This window comes from Puma concolor, chromosome D4 (assembly GCF_028749965.1).
Source record: "Puma concolor isolate L17-30 chromosome D4, mPumCon1.1.hap2, whole genome shotgun sequence".
Lineage (NCBI taxonomy): Eukaryota > Metazoa > Chordata > Mammalia > Carnivora > Felidae > Puma > Puma concolor.
In genome coordinates, this window is record NC_141679.1 from 86,561,937 (window position 1) to 86,580,013 (window position 18,077).

The window sequence follows — 18,077 nt, forward strand, 5'->3', positions numbered from 1 at the left end:
CAAAGTAGCTTTGAGGGCCTATCGTTGGCTCGTGCACGACCCATTTCATTCCCGCTTCGCACCCCACTTGCCAGGAACAGACTCAGGACCGCTCTTCTCCTCAAGCGCAGACATCACCTAACGGTCGAACACTTTTGCTGTTCAGTCAACAAATATTTATTAAGCTCCATCTGAGCACCAGAGTTTGGGCTCCAGGTCAATTTGCCCAAAGCCAATTTGCTGAGATGTTTAGTTGACTGGTTTTCATTTTGTCTTCTTAACAGTATTTTAAGGAATGTTCGATTGGCCTCATCTGCCCTCTTCTTACTGCAGCTGATGCGGGGGCCTGTCCCCAAGAGGGGAGACTGAGAGGCAGAGGGAAGAGAGATTTCATTTTAGTTTGCTGGTTTTCTTTGTATCGTCATAACAAAAACTTCACAGAAATTTTCCAAAGCTGTTTAAAATCGTCTTACCCTATATAAAAATTTAAAAAACTGTCGCTTTTTGGAATGCTGTGTCGGACAGGACCTTCGTCCCCAAAAGGAGATGACCCCAAAAGGAGATGACGGAGGGACTGCGGGTGGTTTTCTGGTCAGTGGGGGAAGACCACACCCCCCTTGCAGACCCCCTGCTGGAATTCCCGTCCCAAGGAGCAGCCGAGCTATTGCTGACCTTGCTTATCTTTCCTGGGCCCCACCCAAAGAGGTGGCTGAGCAGATAACTGAGGGCTTCTGGCAAGAGACTGATGAGGTGAGCTTCCCAGGCCTGAGGCCAGGGTGGGGGCACCAGGCTGGTGACATGTGTCAGCAGAAAGCCCAAGGGCAAAGCCTGGGATTGTCTTGCCCTGGACTCTGTCGAGAGGGCCTCTCGTTAGAGGACTAGCACATAGAGCACGTGATAGATGTCTGTTGAACGCCTACGTGGGAATGCTAGCCTTCGAAACCCGCTCGCTCTCTTTGTGTCACATCCAGGGTTTCTGACTCAGAGTCTTGGGGCTGAGGGCAGCAAGAGTGCTATTTGGGAGTCTGGCTCGAAGGAGAAGGGAGAGGAGACCCAGGGTAAGAAAGACAGCCTCCCTGCCATCGTGAGGCCGTGCCCACGCCTCTCAGGAGCTACTCCAGGCCTACCCCAAGCTGGCTCGGTGGGGGGGTGGGGGGGGGGTTATAACTCCTACTCCACTGATCTGGCTCCCAGCTGTCCCCGCCTCAGCCCTGCCCTCTCCCCTTCCCACCACTCCGTCTGCCAGGGAGGTGCAGGAAGGAAGGCAGTACCTGTGCCGGGCATCTGGGGCCGTCCTGCCATGTGTAGCTGGGGCCGCAGAGGGACGTGTGCTCAGATTCCTGGCCCCTGCAGGTGGATGATGGTCGTGTTCCCAGCATTTGCCCCTCTCCTCCTCACGGCAGGGCCAGGTCCCAAAATGCTTTGGTATTTGGTATTATCTCCCTTGAGCCTCGCAGCAGGCCTGGGAGCTGGGAAGTCAGCGATTATTTCCTCTTACAGATAAGGAAGATGGGCGTGTGACAGTGTTATGGTCTCTAGGACTGTCCTCAGTTATTGTTTCCTGGGTACCAGACATTGTGCTGGTCACTTGCCTGGTCTTGCCGAATGTCCCCAGCACCCGTGGAGGGCAGGGCTGCAAGCCTGGCTGGAGGATGACTTCAGTCCGCCTCGGGTGCTTGGCCCTCCGGAGCTCCTTCCTGTACTAAAAAATATGAAAACTCATCTTCTGTGACCACACTGGTGTAAAGACAAATACGCCGATAGGGAATATTAAAGCATTTGCTGACCTAAAATTTCACTTTTTATTCTCATTCTAAAAGAAGTTGCAACATTTCTGTGAGCCCCTGAAAGTATCATGAGCCCCTCTCACTGTGCCTGCTGAGCCTAATGGATAACTTGGCCCTGACTGTGAGTCCCAACTCCTTCACCCACCAACCCAGAATCCAAAAGCTCTAGAAAAATAGCAAGCCTGTTTTCAACAGTTCAGCTCAAATTCATTTGGAGGCAAAATCTGACTTGAATTGACGTGAGGTTCTTGTAGTCCATGAACCGCTTAATATCCCCACCCACATGTTTAGGGAGCACCCCCCCCCCCACCATGACTCTGTGGTGGGGTCAGAAGACAGGTGGCCTCTGTACCACATCACATGCTGATATTGTCTGTCCCCTCCCCCGCCCCCCAGAGAATCCCTTTGCCCGCCCCCTGCTCTCCTCTCCTGGGTCCTAAGTCCCTCAAGGACAAGGCCATGTGAAGTTCGTCTCATGAATGTAGGCATTGATCATTTCTCCATAAATCCATCAATTCCCTTTTCTTTTTTTTTTAAATTTTTTTTTCAACATTTATTTATTTTTGGGACAGAGAGAGACAGAGCATGAACGGGGGAGGGGCAGAGAGAGAGGGAGACACAGAATCGGAAACAGGCTCCAGGCTCTGAGCCATCAGCCCAAAGCCTGACGCGGGGCTCAAACTCACAGACCGCGAGATCGTGACCCGGCTGAAGTCGGACGCTTAACCGACTGCGCCACCCAGGCGCCCCATCAATTCCCTTTTCTTAAAGAGCCCACAGGGAGCAGCCGCTCACAAGTTTATAGCTGGGGTCCAAACCTGTAGTGAGCGTGTGATTAGGATGATCCAGTCCCTGGCGGGTCTCTGGAGCTGCTCCCTGGAAGAAGATGTGAGGGGGATGTGCACGTGGGTCCCTGGAGGAAGGGGTGGGAGACAAGTTCAGGGGAAGGAATAGAGACTAGCGCTGGTCACCCACTCATGGGTCGCAGGCTCTGTGCTAACCGTTCACGCCAATTTATTTATCCCCACAACCATTCCTCATGGTAAGAACCTTCACTGTCCTCCTTTTAGGGCTGAGGAAAATTAGGTTAGAGAGCCCAAGTAGCCTGCCAGAGGGCACGCAGCGAGGGAAAGAGCAAAGGCGCGGCCCTGGGCACACGACCTCAGGCTGTGGTCACATCTGGTGTCACCAGGGTGGTGCCTGAATGCAGCCCGGCTCCCGGAGAGCAGCTCTGAGCCCCAGTCAGCGAGGGCTCTCCCCAAAGGTTGGGGGAGCTTTTTTCATGACATTCGGGGGACACTGAGGTTCATGCAGTGCTGAGGCAGGAGACGTGGGGCCCGGATCAGGTGCCACAGAGCACAGCCAAAGGCCTGCCCGCCATTCCTGTGTGGGACACCCATCCAAGTATCCCACAGAGGTTTGTGGAGTATCTACCGGGTGCCAGGGATGAGAGCATTTGAAAGACTGATGAGACCAGTTAATGGAATAGGGAGAGATGGAGTGGGTGGGAGCAGATCAATGTCTGCGCCACAGGGTGCTGAGGGAAGTTTCTGAGAGGGAGGATCATGTGAGCCAAGGCCCCGGTGACTGGAAGGAAGGGGCCACGCAAAGGGAACAGCACATACAAAGTCCGTGGGATGAGAACGAGCTTGGCCTATTTGAGGAACGGAAAGGCCGGTGTGACCAAGCAGCAGAGACAAGCGAGAGTGTGCGCACTGAGGGGCAGGCGGAGTGAGAGGGGCTGGCTGGGGCAGGTCCTGTAAGGCCCCCTAGGCCAGGTGAGGCCTTGGGCTTTTATCCAGAGTGCAGCGCAGGCTCCTGGTGGGTTGCAAGCAGGAAGACATTATGCTTCGTTTTGTGTTCTTTCAGTGTCCCTCTTGGTGTTGGGTGGAGAATGGTCCGAGGGGGGAAAGAATGGAACTGAGAAGACCATTAGGAAACTGGAGGGGGCTGTCCAGGTGAGAGACCAGGCAATGGGCACCAGGGCCGTGTCGAGGAGACAGTGACCAGTGGTCAGAGTCAGAATAGATTTTGGAGGAAGAGTTGCTAGGAACCCAGCATGACTCTAATATGGTGAGAATCAAGCTGCACTGTTTAGAACCTTGAAGATTTGCCACTTGGGCACCTGAGAAACAGAATTCTGAGAGCAGAGTAGGGACCCACAGCTGGGACTTTTGTGTTGTGTTGGGCAGTGCACACCCTACACAGCTGTACATGGCAGCCCTGACCACAGCCAGCACTGACAGTTGGGCACTGGAGTCCTCCAGGAGTGTGGAGGAAACAGGTGGCAGCAGGGAGTTGGAGCAAAGAGGTGCCACCCCAGATACTCCCAGAAATACTTTGGGAGTTGGGAATGAGGGTGAGGGATTGCAGTTGTGCTGGGAGAATCTATAGAACATGCTTGAATTGCTGTTAATGTTCTCACATGCTGGAGTGGACTGGAAGAGTCCTGTGACTTACCCCACTTCTTGAACGAGTTTGTTCTCATCCTTGAGGTAGCTCCTGACGTGGATGTCAATACTCGGAGACACACAGAGAGCTCAGGGTCTCCTTGGGCTTGCCAGAAATTGCTTTCAGCAGAGATCCATGGCTCTGCTGCCCTAAGCCTGGAAGGGGGAGCATTGCAGCAAGAACTTTGTAACCGTGGCCCCGGAAAATCAGAAGGGATTGTTCCTGCATCTTCCCTGATTAAAGACTCCCAGACCTGTCCTGCGTTCTCCAACTAGAAGGTTGGGGGTGGGGCATCTCAGGGACACCCACCCAAGGCCCTGCAGGGAGTAAAGGCAGTGGGTGCGCAAGGCTTCCTTCAGTCCCGTCGGCCTCCGCACCATCCACTGGCCTCCTTCTCATGCTCCCTGGGCCGGGCCAGATGGATTCCAGCTCTGAGGCTGAAACCCTGGAGGGCGGGGCGGGGTTGTCTGACCACTGGCCAGTGTCTCCTTGACGCTGCCCTGGTATGTTCCAGTTGCTGCCTCACATCTGCTCTTTGGCACCCTGCCTCGTGCCCAGCAGCTGACCTGCATGGATTCCCCCAGTGGGCTCCCTTGCCTTCTGGCTCTGGATTGGGTTTGCCAGTGGCAGGCACCTGCAGGAGAGGAAGGGGTGGGAAGAATGCAAGGACAGGTGTATTGCCAGCTCCCTCCCTGCAGGACCACGGCTGTCTTGGTGCAAAGGGAGTCAGCTAGGCCTGGGTTCGGGTTCTGCCTTTCCCTCTTATTAAGCACGTGACTTCTGAAATTTACCTATCCTCTGCCTCTGTTTCCTCATCTAACAAGTGGGATAGCGGGTGCCTGGGTGGCTCAGTTGGTTAGACGTCTGACTTCGGCTCAGGTCATGATCTGGCAGTTTGCAAGTTCAAGATCCGCATCAGGCTCTCTGCTGTCAACACAGAGAGAGCCTGCTCCCAGTCCTCTGTCACCCTTTCTCTCTGCCCCTCCCCAGCTTGCATGGGTGCTCTCTCTCTCTCAATCTGTCTCAAAAATAAGTAAACATTTTAAAAAAATAAAATAAAGACCGGGATAGCCATACCACCTGCCCAGGATAGCCGGGAGAAGTAAGTGAATTAATGTGAGTGCAGATACCCTAGTGCAGTACCTGGTACACAGTAGTCCACAGATGCTGGCCATCTTCTTTTAGTAAGCTGGGCCCCGTTATCTTGGACTTCCAACACATTGGGGTCTTCTGAAGATCACTGATTTATTTTATATCTCTCCAGACGGTGTCCTTTAGCTCTTCTTTTTGGTTTGCCCGTCACTGTCCCCACAGCAGTCCCTGCAGAGCTTCACCACAGTCCTGTAGCCAAAGAAGTGCTTCCCTGCCCCAGCCTTTGTGTGCAGCCTGAATATGAAGCTGGCCTAACCGCAGAAGATCATCATTTCAGCATGGTGGAAAGCAGGCTTATAGAAGATGCACGTGTACACAACCAACAATAATTCAGAATGTTTGTTGAGCACTAACTGATCTTCCCCACAACCCTGGGAGGCAGGTTCTGTTATTATTTTGCCATTTTCAGATCCAGAAACTGAGGCTTAGGAAGTTGCTTGACTTGCCCACAGTCCCACCCTGAGTAAGTCCGGCACTAGGTACCTGCCCTCTCAGCTCCTGGATTATCTGTCTCTGTCGCAGGGAAACTGTAGCTCCCCGGACCCCAGGGACCAAGTCATTTCAGATAATCAAGTCGACTGGAAAGCCACGAGGCTGTTTTCCTTAATCATCTGATGTTTAAACATTTTTTTATCCGTTCTCATTAAGTTTTTCACACCGACTCGTACAGATACACACGTGCGCGCTAGCCTCCATAAATCCTGGTGAATCACGATGCTGACCTCTCCTCGGTGACTCAGTCATCTCCAGTGGACTAACTTTGCTACAGGCGCAGTCAGCCCTGGGAGCACCAGGCAGCTGTGTTTGTTGTTACTTTCCTAGCTCTTCCGTCCGTGGCAGCAGTCACCCTCCCTTCCTGGCCTCCCCATTCCTCTCCTGGTTTGTTGCTTCTTGCCAGCCAAAATCCCAGGAATCCAGCAGAAGTATTTCTAAACAAGAGGAGCTGGGCACCACACTTGTCTCAAGGGCTCTGCTGTGGGTCATGTCCATGATACTCAATGCCCGAACTTGATCGCATCAGTTTTGGGTGCACGAGAGCTGTGGCCTTACAAAATACCTACCATCTGTTACACACCCAGTGTGTGCCTGACGTGAGGACGGATTTTTTCATGGATTATTTCATCAAATCCTCAAACAGAACCTTCCAGGAGGTTTGATTCTGTCTTCCATTTTAAGTGATGAGGTAGCTCAAGCTCAGAGAGGTTAGGGAGTCTACTCACAGCTACACAGCCAGTAAGTGGCAAAGCCAGGATTTGTATCTGGGCTGGTCTGAATCCAGAGTCCACAATCATCATAAGCTTTGAGTTCTCCGACTTCCCTGCGGTGTGAGGTTGAACAACTCAGGGAGACACCTGACCCTCATTCTTTCATGTCAGTGCTGTTTATTCCCAGAATTCGGCTGAAGGTTAATTGAGACAAATATGGTGTGCTTGTCTCATAGTGGGCACTCTGTGTTGTGTTCCCCGTACTCGTGACTGTAGCACATCTCAGATCAGTGGTCCTCAAGCTTTAGGGGCCTCAGAATCACCTGAGGGCTTCTTGAAACACAGTTTGCCAGGCCTCACCTCATACTTCCTGATTCTGTAGGTCTAGGGTGAGGCCCGAGAATTTGTATTTCTAACGAGTAACCGCGAGGACCGTGTTGTAGGAACCGTTGCTCAAGATAGAGGAGTCTTCCAAGAAGGTGAGTCTGGGGTGGCCCAGCAGTGGCCGTCACATACTTTGGGTGGCTGTTTCATGTGAGCAGATGCTGGATATGTATGGAGCAGGGAAAATGTGGTTTGGCTTTTCGCAGCCGTTTCCTGGGAGCTGGCTCTATATTGTTGGTCTTACCCTTTCCCTCCCCTACACCACACGCCTGTGTGTCAAGACCTGGGAGTATGGAGTGTTTAAGCAGCATGGTGATGTCTGGACTGTGAAACGAGCTTCATTCGACCGATTTCATTAACATGATTTCCAGTTGCTTTCCTGGTACAGGATAGGAGGTAAAAGGCACACGAAAAAGATAATAAATCATCTCGCAGAAATTACTTCTATAAATTCTCCTTCTCTCACCCCCGCCCCCCGAAAGCATCGATGAGGCCGGGCATATTTTCCTTCACAATTGGGATTTTAGGTTTATTTGTATGATGCTGTGACTGGTGTGCTCCCTCCCCAGCAGACTGTAAGGGCGGGGCGGGCCACTTCGTCACTTCTGGCTCCCTAGTGCCCAGCACGGTGCCTGGCCCACAGCAAGGGGTGCTCCATTGAGGTTGTTGGAGAGACTGGTGGCAACAGTGGCAGGTGCTGGAGTCACGGGGAACTGGTTTGAGCCCGAAGCCTGCCCTTCCTAATTGAATGGCCTTGGGCAAGTAACTTACGTGGGCCTTTGTTTCCCCCTTTCTAAATAGGAGATGGTAAAAATGATACCTGTGTTTCGTGGGACTGTTGTGAGAATTAAATGGCGTAAAGTATCCACAGTGCCTGCCACGTACTGCTTTATTTTCCCTTGGTCATCAATCCCTGCCAGGCAGGCTGGTGCACTGGTGTGAGTGTGGGCTCTGGAACCACAGGTTCAAATCCCGGCTCCACCGCTCACTGGCTGTGTGGCCTTGAGCAGCGATTCACGTCCTCTCTCTGCTTCAGTGTCCTCATCCGTAAAGCAGTGGATGAAAAGGCACCAATGGCACAGTGTTGTGACTAGTAAGGACTTGTGCACATACGTAGGGCTGAGCTGTGGGGCTGGTCCACGGTCCGCGCTGACTTTTCCCCTTCCACATCTGCAGAGGGGCGGGAGCCTGTGGGGAAGGCAGCTTGGCCACAGGAGGAGGACACAGGAGGAGGGGCACAGTAGCCCCAGGGGGCTGCCCTTCTTGCGATGCCCACCCCCAGCACTCCGGGAAAGAGGAGAGCAGCATGGCAGGGGAGCGCTCCCTGAAAAGAGCCGTCCCCAGCTTCTGCGCTGGAAAGCCCCTCTCTCTGGCAGCCCTCTAGAAGGCGGTTCAGTCTTCAGCTGCTTTTGATTACTCTCACGAGCTCGAGAGCGTGCTGCGGTGGCGTCGCCCTCCGCAGAGCCGCCTTGGCCTGCAGACGTCACCCCCTCCCTGCTACCTGCCAGGCTGGGGCTGCGTGGGGTGGGGTGCCCCCCGGCAGGGACGAGCCCCCGCCCGCCCGTCCGCAGGCCTGCCGTCGCCTTTCTTCCTCTGCCAGGCTCACTCTGGGCAGCCCCGGGCCTTGGCCCTCCTCCCGGGCATTGTCAGAGAAGCTTCCAACACCTCGAAATCCAGCCGGGGGAGGGAGGACCCTCCCCGTCCCCTTTAACGTGGAACCCAGACGGTCCTGGTTTCTATGTGTGCAGAGCGTTTGGTAAACAGAATGCTTGAGCCCTGACTTGCTGGAAGGGGCGAATCCCAGCTGACGCCCCAGACGCTCAGCCTATTTTGGGCCCAGTCTCTCCCCTGCCGAGGTCTGTGGTCAGAGTGTTCATCTGCGCCCCCCCCCCCCACCCCCAAGTACCCACCATGGGGGTTGAAGGGCCAGGGGAACTGGTTTCACGTTCCTTTCCTGCTGGAGCATTGGGCCTGCCCGCGCTCCCGGCCCTGCCCCTGGGCTGCGCCCACTGATGCCTGGTATCCGCTTAGTAAATGCTCTTGTCCCCACTCCCCCCGTGAATGCTGTGATTCAGCACACACAGAGAGGAGCTTCGCCTAAGAAAGAAAGTATTCAAGGCCGCCATCCAGCGAGGGCAGGCGCCGGGAGACAGCTGCCCGTTGCTGCCCGACCGGACTAGCAGGGCCGCGAACCCTCCACACAGAGGGGTCTCTCCTGCATCTTTCTTTTTTTTCTTTCTTTTTTTTTTTTTTTTTTTTTGAGACCCACAGTCTCCTTTGGTTGCTGGACCAGATGCAGTTTAAATCTGTGTTCGGAATCCCTCATTAACAAGTCGCAGGTTAATAGTCTCCCGGAATTGGGAGAACACCCCCCATTCAACCAAATGTGTTGGAGCTCTGCCTGAGCTGGAGCAGCCTTAGGGACACCGGCTTAGTGGGCTGCGGTCCTTTGCCCACCTAAGACCCCTTTTGTGTTTCTTGCCGACTCTGGGTCCTGAAAACGCCTGTCAATAACAGCAGCCACCACGTCCACCGTGAAGTTTGCAGGGTGCGGTATGAAGCTCTTTATGATCTGAGGGAGCCCACCGCTCCTCGTGGGGCCAAGATTAGGTGATTCTAAGCTCCGTCGTGTCGATGAGGAAATGAGTCCTAGAAGAGTTGGAAGTCTTGCCCAGGGTCACTCAGAGCGAAGTTTGAGACCTGACTCAGATCTTTATTTCTCTGCTGTCGTAATAGAAACTGTCTCTGTGAAACATGCTGCTTGTATTAAGTGAAAATAAATGCCTTACGCCTTTATGATTAACAGCCGTATAGCCGCCCCGAGCTTCCGAACAGCTGAGAGTAGCTCCCTAGTGACTGCTGGAACAAAACGCGGGTGATGGTTTCCTGCCCCCTTCCCCAGGTTCCTGGGCCCAGGCCCCTTCCCCACATCCACTCCTGTGAATCCCAGACGGGTGCTCTGAGCAAGAGAGACGTCCTGCACTCACAACAGGTGTCCTTCTGAGCTGAGACAGGTGACTTTACTCCCCAAAGCCAAGTAAGGAGGCGCTCTCTCTCTCTGGGAGAGAGTCCTTTGAGAAGATTGGGCTGCCTCTGCCTCTGGGGGAGGGGCTGGGCGTGTGAGGAGCTACAGAGCCCTCAGGCCCACCAGGAGTGTGGGAGAGCCCCGCCTGAGCTGCAAGCAGAGGGGCCACCCCTCTCCAGTCCTCTCTACCTCTCTGGGGAAGAGGAAGAGGAAGAGGAAGCGGGGCGGGGGGGGGGGGGGGGATGGCGGTTGACATGCAGCCTCCGAAGTTTGGGTCACATTGAACATGGAAACTCATGCCTGTTTCCTTGCAGAGATTTGTAAAGGGGGGATTCTGTGGAGTCGCCAGGCCTTGAAAGGACTTGGGTATGGAGAAGAGTTGGGTCTTGCCCTGCGTTTCAGTTCTCTGTGGCCCTTGTGGGATGCCAGAAACTATACCAGATGTTACTAGGTCCCATGAGAAGGAGACAGAGGCCGGCAGCAGGGCAGGAGCCATACTACCAAGGTGGCCACCGACCATGTGGTGGGATACCCTTCCTAGAGAAGGGGTAGGGGGACATGTGCTCCTGGTGGCAGGGACAGGAGGCCTGGCTGCTCTTCAGTGGTGGACGGGCCAGGACAAAGCTAAGTGCATCCCTAGGGGACCCAGAGCTCCACCTGCATGGAGACCACCATGGTCTGGCCATGGCCGGGGCCAGCTGCGTCAGAGGGAACCAGGCCAGTCCAGGTTCACCACTCTTGACAGGTGATCCCGGCACGAGCAGATCACACTTCCCCGCAGAGCGTGGGCCGTGAGGACTGCTAGAGTCTGGAAGGCTTAGGGGAGGAAGTTCAAACAGATAAAGAAAGGGGCTTGGAAAATAGCAGCCCCCAGGGAGAGGTAGGGGAGAAAAGAGAACAGAGATGAGCTTTGAATTCCATATGGATGGAGTCTTCATATAAACAGAACCAAGTCTGAAATCTTCTAATGCAACCATGCCAAAAATGAAGCGACTGCAAAGTCACAGAATCTGGCCTAGATATCATTTGGGGACCCACTGCCCACAATGGAAAGAGAAGTCAGTGCAGTACATTAGAGAGTGTATGTTGGCGAGAATAAGGCATTTCACATTTGTGCCCCCAGTGGACTCAGATTCCTCAGTCAGCTGGTAGTGACCTTAATCATCCAGAGGCCCCAGCGTGGGGGTCACTGGTCTGGCCACCTGCACTTCTCATAGATGCTCAGAAGGCCCCACCCACCAGCTGGGGGAGCAGGGACAGAAGCACAGCCTTAGCTGTGGTGGCCCTGCAGCCACTGGAGCCCTGGTGGTGGGTGGACGTGATTGGGGAAGTGGGAGAAGGAGAAGAAAGAAAATAGGACGAGGGAAGACTCTGGAACATCACTGAGCAACGCCCCCTTCGCAGGCCTCTTCACCGCCGTGCAACTAACAGCAGCAGGGTTAAAGCCTGACCCAGGTGTCCAGAAGAATTTGGAGTCTGCGTCCCAGCTCACTGCATATAAAGTGTGTTCCTCTCTGAGCCTCACTGTCCTCCCCCTGGAACAGTGACCCAGCAGTGCTCCCACAGTAGGGCGGTCATCAGGACGTGGTGGGGAGGAAGCAGATGGAATGTGGAGCTCAGTCGTGCGTGGTCCCCAGAAGCACGCACCCCTGTGAGCTGTCAGCATTATCACCTTCACCTCTGTGGGAGGGCATGCGCATCCCCAGTGTTAGAGGCGAGGCCTTCATCCTTGTGGTCAAGGGTCAGGGTCAGGTTGCCTGGCTCCACAGCCATGCTCTTCTCCATCGCTTCCAGATAGAGTCAGCACACGTCAACGCTGCCACTGGCCTTTGACCACCACAGAGCTTCTGTCCCCGTTGCCAGCCTCCTGTCAGGGGAGAAGCAAGATCTTTCAGAAGTTGAAACCCATAGAGTCCACGGTGTAGAGGAGACACATGGTCACAGGAATGGCCCGCGGCCTGGGGGTTTCTGTCTCAGCCTTGGGAGGTGGTTTGTCTTAGATCTGGCTGCTCTAATAAAATACCATAAAGTGAGTGGCTTATAAACAGCAAACACCAAGTCTTGGAGGCTGGGAAGTCCAAGATCAAGGCACTGGCAGATTCACCGTCTGGTGAGAGCCCGCTTCCTGGTTCAAAGATGACCGTCTTCTCGCTGTGTCCAACCATGGGGAAGGGGGTGAGGGATCTCTCTGGGCACACATCCCATCCATGAAGGTTCCCCCCTCATGACCTAATCACTCCCGAAGGCCCCACCTCCTAATACCATTGCCCTGGGGGTTGGATTTCAACAGCAGAGTTGTATTTTTAACTGTCCTATAATTAGTTGAGTTTGACAAAAAGCTTAAATCACAACCTGGGTAACAGATAACTTCCAGTTTGATAGGGCTGTTCTCTCTGTCCGCCCAGCACTCACTCCCACCCAGCACCTGACCTCAGAGGGTTACCTGACCCATCTGGTCCAGTCACGGTACCTCATCTCCAGAGTAGTGGCTCACACTAGGCCAGTTGGAGTGTTTTGTTTTGTTTTGTTTTGTTTTGTTTTGTTTTGTTTTGTTTTGTTTTGTTTTGTTTTCTGAAGCCAGGGAGAGAGAGAGAAGGTCTCTTCCTTGGTCACAGAGCTGCCGAATCCTGACACCACAGCAGTCGGTGGCCCTGGCCTCTGCACATGGAGAGCCTGAGTGAATGTGGCATGGAGCCCAGCCCAGAGAGGGGCAACAGTAAAGGGTGGAGAGAGCGGGCCTGTAGGCAGCAAGCCACCAGCTCTAGTCCCCACCCCACCCCACCCCCTCAGTCCCTGGGGCTGTCCTTGGGCTGCCTGGATCTTGTGGTGCAGCCGTTCTAGGATTCTTGCAGTCTTTCCCGCATTTGATGCTGGTCTCTGTCACTTGGGGCCAGAAGGATTCAGACCTAAACACCTTTTTTCCCCTTTGTTTTAATATACAAAATATTTAGGGAGAACGTGTGCTGTTGCAGATAACTGTTAGCCCCGGAGAGACGGCTGTCAGCAGTGCAGACTTGGTCCTTGACCCTGGGGGCTCATGACCTCCCGGGGGGGGGGGGGGGGGGCAGGTGTTGAGTGATCGACAAGTAGAGGTTAAGGGGTCAGGCAGACCTGGCCTTGAGCCCCACCCCACCGCGTGCTGGCCAGATGACCTGCATAAGCTCGCTTGATTCCTCTGGCCCCAGACCCCTCACCTGTAAGTGGGGCCCTAAGTGTTCAGCGACAGATGATATGGAGTTGGCGTGTGGCCCTCGGAGAATGGGAGCCACTGCTGTCCTTAGGACTAGACTCCTTTCGGTGCCGAGTAACTGAGTGCCGCAGAGGAGGAGCCAGGGGCAGGCAGGAGGGCTCCATGGGAGTGGGCGCCCCGACCTGCAGGGGGAGCAGGCCTCTCCCTGCCAGTGGAACTCGCTGGAGCCGACGGACTTCTGCTGTATTACGTGGTGTAACGTACTAATCTCTAGAGTCCGCCCGTTCTTGAACGTCAAAGCCGTTAAGTTCCGCCCCTCCCCCCCCCCCCCCCCCCCCCACTTTACCAGTGGGGAAACAGAGCCTCAGAGAAGAGCAGCGACTTGTCCATGGTTGTATTGCTAGTCAGGGGCAGAGCCAAAACGAGAGCCCGGAGCCCCAAATCGTCCTCCCCTCAAAGGTGCTCACCGAGCGCCACCGGCCAGCGAGAACGGGGAGTGCGCCGCCGAGAGAGGCAGGGGTCCCGAAGAGAGAGGGTGAACAGGTGTCAGTGGTCATGGAGCCAGTGCAAGGGGGCCGGAACCAGAACTGTCCTGGCTGCAGGGAGTGGGTGTGTGACAGACTCACAAATTGCTGCAGGTACCCTGTTGTCAAAGAAACTCCCAGAAAGAAAGAGCCTTCGTGCCAGCTGTCAGTCTGCAGAGCTGTGTGTCCCATGGAGGTCCACCACTGAAGGACAGAGTCTGGGTCCACATCACCACACGCCCCTCCCTAACCATATGACTTAGGTACCTCAACGCCTCAGTGTCCCCGTCTGTGAAGTGGGCTTTAATAACGTTAGCCGCCTCAGAGTTTACATGAGGACAGCATGGAGCTCACCGATGTAGGGAAAGCTCAATGCCTGACACCCACTAGGTGCTCAGCCAGTGACACTTACTAGGATTTATTATTAATACGCGCAGGTCATGGGCACTGGCGGGAAGGCAGCACTTTGGCTGTAAGTTTCAGCCCAATTCTACTCTGGATTCTTCACATTCTTGTTCTGGTCCTGAGAGATGAGGATCCCTGGTTTGGGCTCCCTAGAACCCCACAGAATCTCTGTCTCTCCCTTGAATCTGCTCCTATGGCTCGACCTCTGAACCATGCTTCCTGTCCTCACAAGGGATGGAACATGATCCTCGGAGAGATGCGTCTAGACCTTGGGTCAACAGTGTGTTGTCTGGGCTCCCCCTGCCTCAGACGAAGGTTTGGCCAGAAGCTGGGTCACGCTGTCCTGTGCTGACATGTGGCAGGTCTGGCGAGGCAAGAGTCAGCAGGCCATCTCATGCCCCTGTTGCCAGGAGGCTATGGCGGGGAGAAATTTCCAGACCCGCCATTGCTGGGTCATTCTGACTATGGAGGCCCCAAGGAAATGCAACCGCCAGAGCCGCAGCAGACTCACCCCCCGCCCCCCGCCCCCCATCCCCCAACACATGCCATTCACTCTTGTCCTTCTCCAGAAGGGGCAGCCTGGCCAGCAGCTGTGCAGATGCTCCAGAACCCACCTGCTGTTTGCGCCCGGCTGTGCTGGTCACAGGTGCTCACGTGGACAGGACCAGTTAGAGACCTGTAGGGAGATGGGTACCACATAGCCAGTGGCATGACCCGTCTGGGAGCCAGAGCACAGAGACTCTGTCCTGGGCCCTGCGGGTCAGCAGAGTGAAGGCAAAGAGGAGGAAAAGTAGAGCCTGCCTCAGCAGGGCCCAGGGCGGGGAAGGCCAAGGCCGTGGGTTCAGACAGGCGCAGGTCCTGACCCCGGTCCCCACTCCCCAGAGTGCCTCGTAACCTCCCCACGCCTTGTCAGATGTACCACAGCTGCTGTCAGGATCTGAGGATCCAGTAAGACGGTGTTTGCCCAGACTTGTGGCATCTGTAACCGTCTTCACCATTCCTATTCACCGTCTTACTCAGTTTTCCTCTTTCATTCTGTTCTCTTCGTGCTATCAAGGGTTCGATGTGCAATTGCTTATTTCTAATACTTGGTCAAATAACAAATATCCCTCCCCAGACCACCACGATCTTCTCCCGTGGAGTGTGTCCACGCTTTGGGGAACAGAGATGACACTTGTTAATCGTATGTCTTGATGCTTGGCACGTGGTGAGCTCTTATGCCGTTAAGATCGTGATCGCTGCCATTGTCACAGCAGTGAGCCTGTGGGGGGAGAGGCGTGGGGAGCTTGGGCTCTCTCATCGTGGCCAGGCCCTCTTCTCCGCATCACGTCCTTTTCCTTTTCCTCCCACCTTGAGAGTTAGCTTTGGGGGACCCCGGAAGGTGGAGAGGCAGGGGGTGTCTGACAGACGGCGTCAGGCATGCACGCGGCTGCTCTCCGGTCCCAGGCCCCGGAACTCTCCGGCGCCTCTGTAAAGTGATAGCTGACAGTGTGCTGTCGGGAAGGCCTCAGACAGGACGTACCCCGGGCGGGCAGCAGGATCTGCCTCTGCCCACCTCTGGGCTTTCCCAAAAAGCATCTGGGGCATCCGGGACTCACAATGATACTTCATTGCTTACTCAGGTTGGGACCTTTCCACTTTCACTGACAGAGGAGCCCTCTGGGGTCTTCTACCAGCAACAGTCCCCCAGGGCCAAACAGCAACATGTGGTCAACTTTACGCACGGACGCGTGTGTTTATGTGAACGACACACCCAAATTCAGAATCCCCACAATGGTGGGTTTACAGGCAGTTACCTTTTTCATGCTTTTCTGTATTTCCTCAGATGAACGTAAATACCGCTTTTAATCAGAAAAGCAATATTCTCTTAAACCTTAAAGAAAAAATGAGTGCAGACAGGGAGACGTTAAAGATGGCCAGCTGAGCATGAGGTCGGCCAGGGGGTCCAGGCTGGAGGAGATGGGGGCGAGGATAGTGCCCTGGAGGGAAAGGAGGGTGGAGAGCGGGTCCAGATAGATGAGGGGGCAGAGCAGGAAGCTGAGGTCATTCATTCAGGAGGCAGGGTGCCCGCAGGGAGGGACAGCTGGGGTGGGAGTGGTAGGCAGCTGTTGGGGAAAACCAGCCACCGAGGGGAGTGGGAGAGGGGCCAGGGAGGGCAAGACTGTGGAGTGGGCTGAGGTTCCTGCTGAGGTTGGAGACTGGGCGTTCGGAGGGGTGGACGTTCTGCAGCGTCAGGTGATCTTCCTTCAGCAGTACCTGGCAGATGCCCCCTGGGTTGGGGCTTTGTCGGCCTGCACCTGGCCGAGCAGAGGTGCCTGGGGGTTCGTTCGGGTGGGCTTCAGGTGAGCAACCCTACCTTAAAAACTCTGACAGAAAAAAAGAGGAAAGAGATGAACTCAAGCTAGATTTTTGTGCCAAACTGAAATTCCTACTTACTCAACCTTCAGCTATTTTTTGAGTTTTAGAGATCCTCTAGCCCGAAGCAATGCAAAGCCGCCTCCCTGCTAAGCCATCTCACTCGGCTTGCTCAGAAGCCACCCTGGGGGTTTCCAGCTGTGGAACTCGGGGCCAGCCTGCAGCCCGATCACTGCCAGAGAACCGCATGTGATCTCAGGCTTGCGGGTCCCAGACTTTGGGTGTCACCAGCAAGGGAAACTTCAGATGGAAGGAAAGTTTGGAGACTCAGGAGGCTGCCAACTTTTTTTTTTTTTTTAATGGCAACTAAAGAAAATATAAACTATCATCATTATTTCCTAGGGGAAAGGACATTTTTAACACCAACAACGTAAGCAGGGTATAATCTGAGAATTGAAGGATGTTTTTTTTTCCTAAGTAAGGACCAGTTGCCAGCCTTTTGCTAACAGTTTTTGAAAATTTTGAAAATGTATTCATTATTCTAAATGTTTTGAACATAGAAAATTACAACTAAATTTTATGGCGTGTTTTTACCTTATATGTAAATGCGTCTTTGGTATGAATGTGTCATTTTGGAGTATGTATTCAACAGCTCATCCCAGCACTTCGTGTTTTCACACTTGCTTGTGAAAATCCAGCCTCACATAGGTCTGTTGATAAAAATAGGAGCAGCATTGTAAATGCTGGCTGCTCTGTTTGGAACATTCTGGAAGAAGACAGGCCTCATGCCTTTCCTCCTGCCTTCTCCCCAGGGGCCGGGAAGTAAGTCAGCGTAGCAGTCTAGGTTTCAGGCTAGCGAAGGCTATGGGCTCTCCTGTACAGCGACAACGAATGCCCAGGGCTGAGCGCTGAAGGCCTGCCTGGTCACCTCACAGGGAGCAGGGGATGGCATCTAAGGAGTTCCTGGGGGCCGATGCATCCACTGTCCTCACAGCCCAGCCCATGTGCAGGTTAAGGGAAGCCCTGGTCTCAGCTTCCAAGAGTAGAGGTAGAGCGTCCAATCAGTGGCACATTCACCGGGAAACGCCACCCTGTACTGGAGCGGTATGTGAGACGCGCCGCACCACGGAAGGCCTGGAATGCCGGGCTGAATGGTCCAACCTAATTGTGTGGGTGAAAGCCGGTGGGTCGGGCATGTCCAGAGGGAAGCAGGGGCCAGGCAGCTCCGAGAGCACCAGGGAGCCATCCTGGTGGGTCAGGTGAGGTCAGCAGGCCCACGGGACCCTCTCCAAGGGGAGGGCCACTGGCATTCTGTGTTCTGCACACGATGGTTAGCTGGTTAAATAACTGGGAAGAGGAAGGTCATGAGGTTTCCTGGTATTTGGGGAGGAATCACTCTTCTTTGGGAACTTGTTGAAAGCTTTATTTATATTCACATACGTGATTGAAATATATTTGCTGCTACTTTGGGGAGAATCAAACTTAAGTCTGCCAGTAAGTATCAATAATTAGAAGAACGTTTTTATCTTAACTAAGGACTAATACATTCTTTTTTACAAGGCACAGACTGTGTAAGTGCTGTAAAGTTGTGTGTTTTTTTCATGTTTATTTATATTTGAG

At 54.1% G+C, this 18,077-nt stretch overlaps 1 protein-coding gene across 16 annotated transcripts in view; it reads left to right on the forward strand.

The window, feature by feature from the left end:
• The window catches only part of RALGPS1 (Ral GEF with PH domain and SH3 binding motif 1), a 313,342-nt gene that overhangs the window by 221,146 nt on the left and 74,119 nt on the right, over positions 1-18,077 (forward strand). The window lies entirely within an intron of this gene.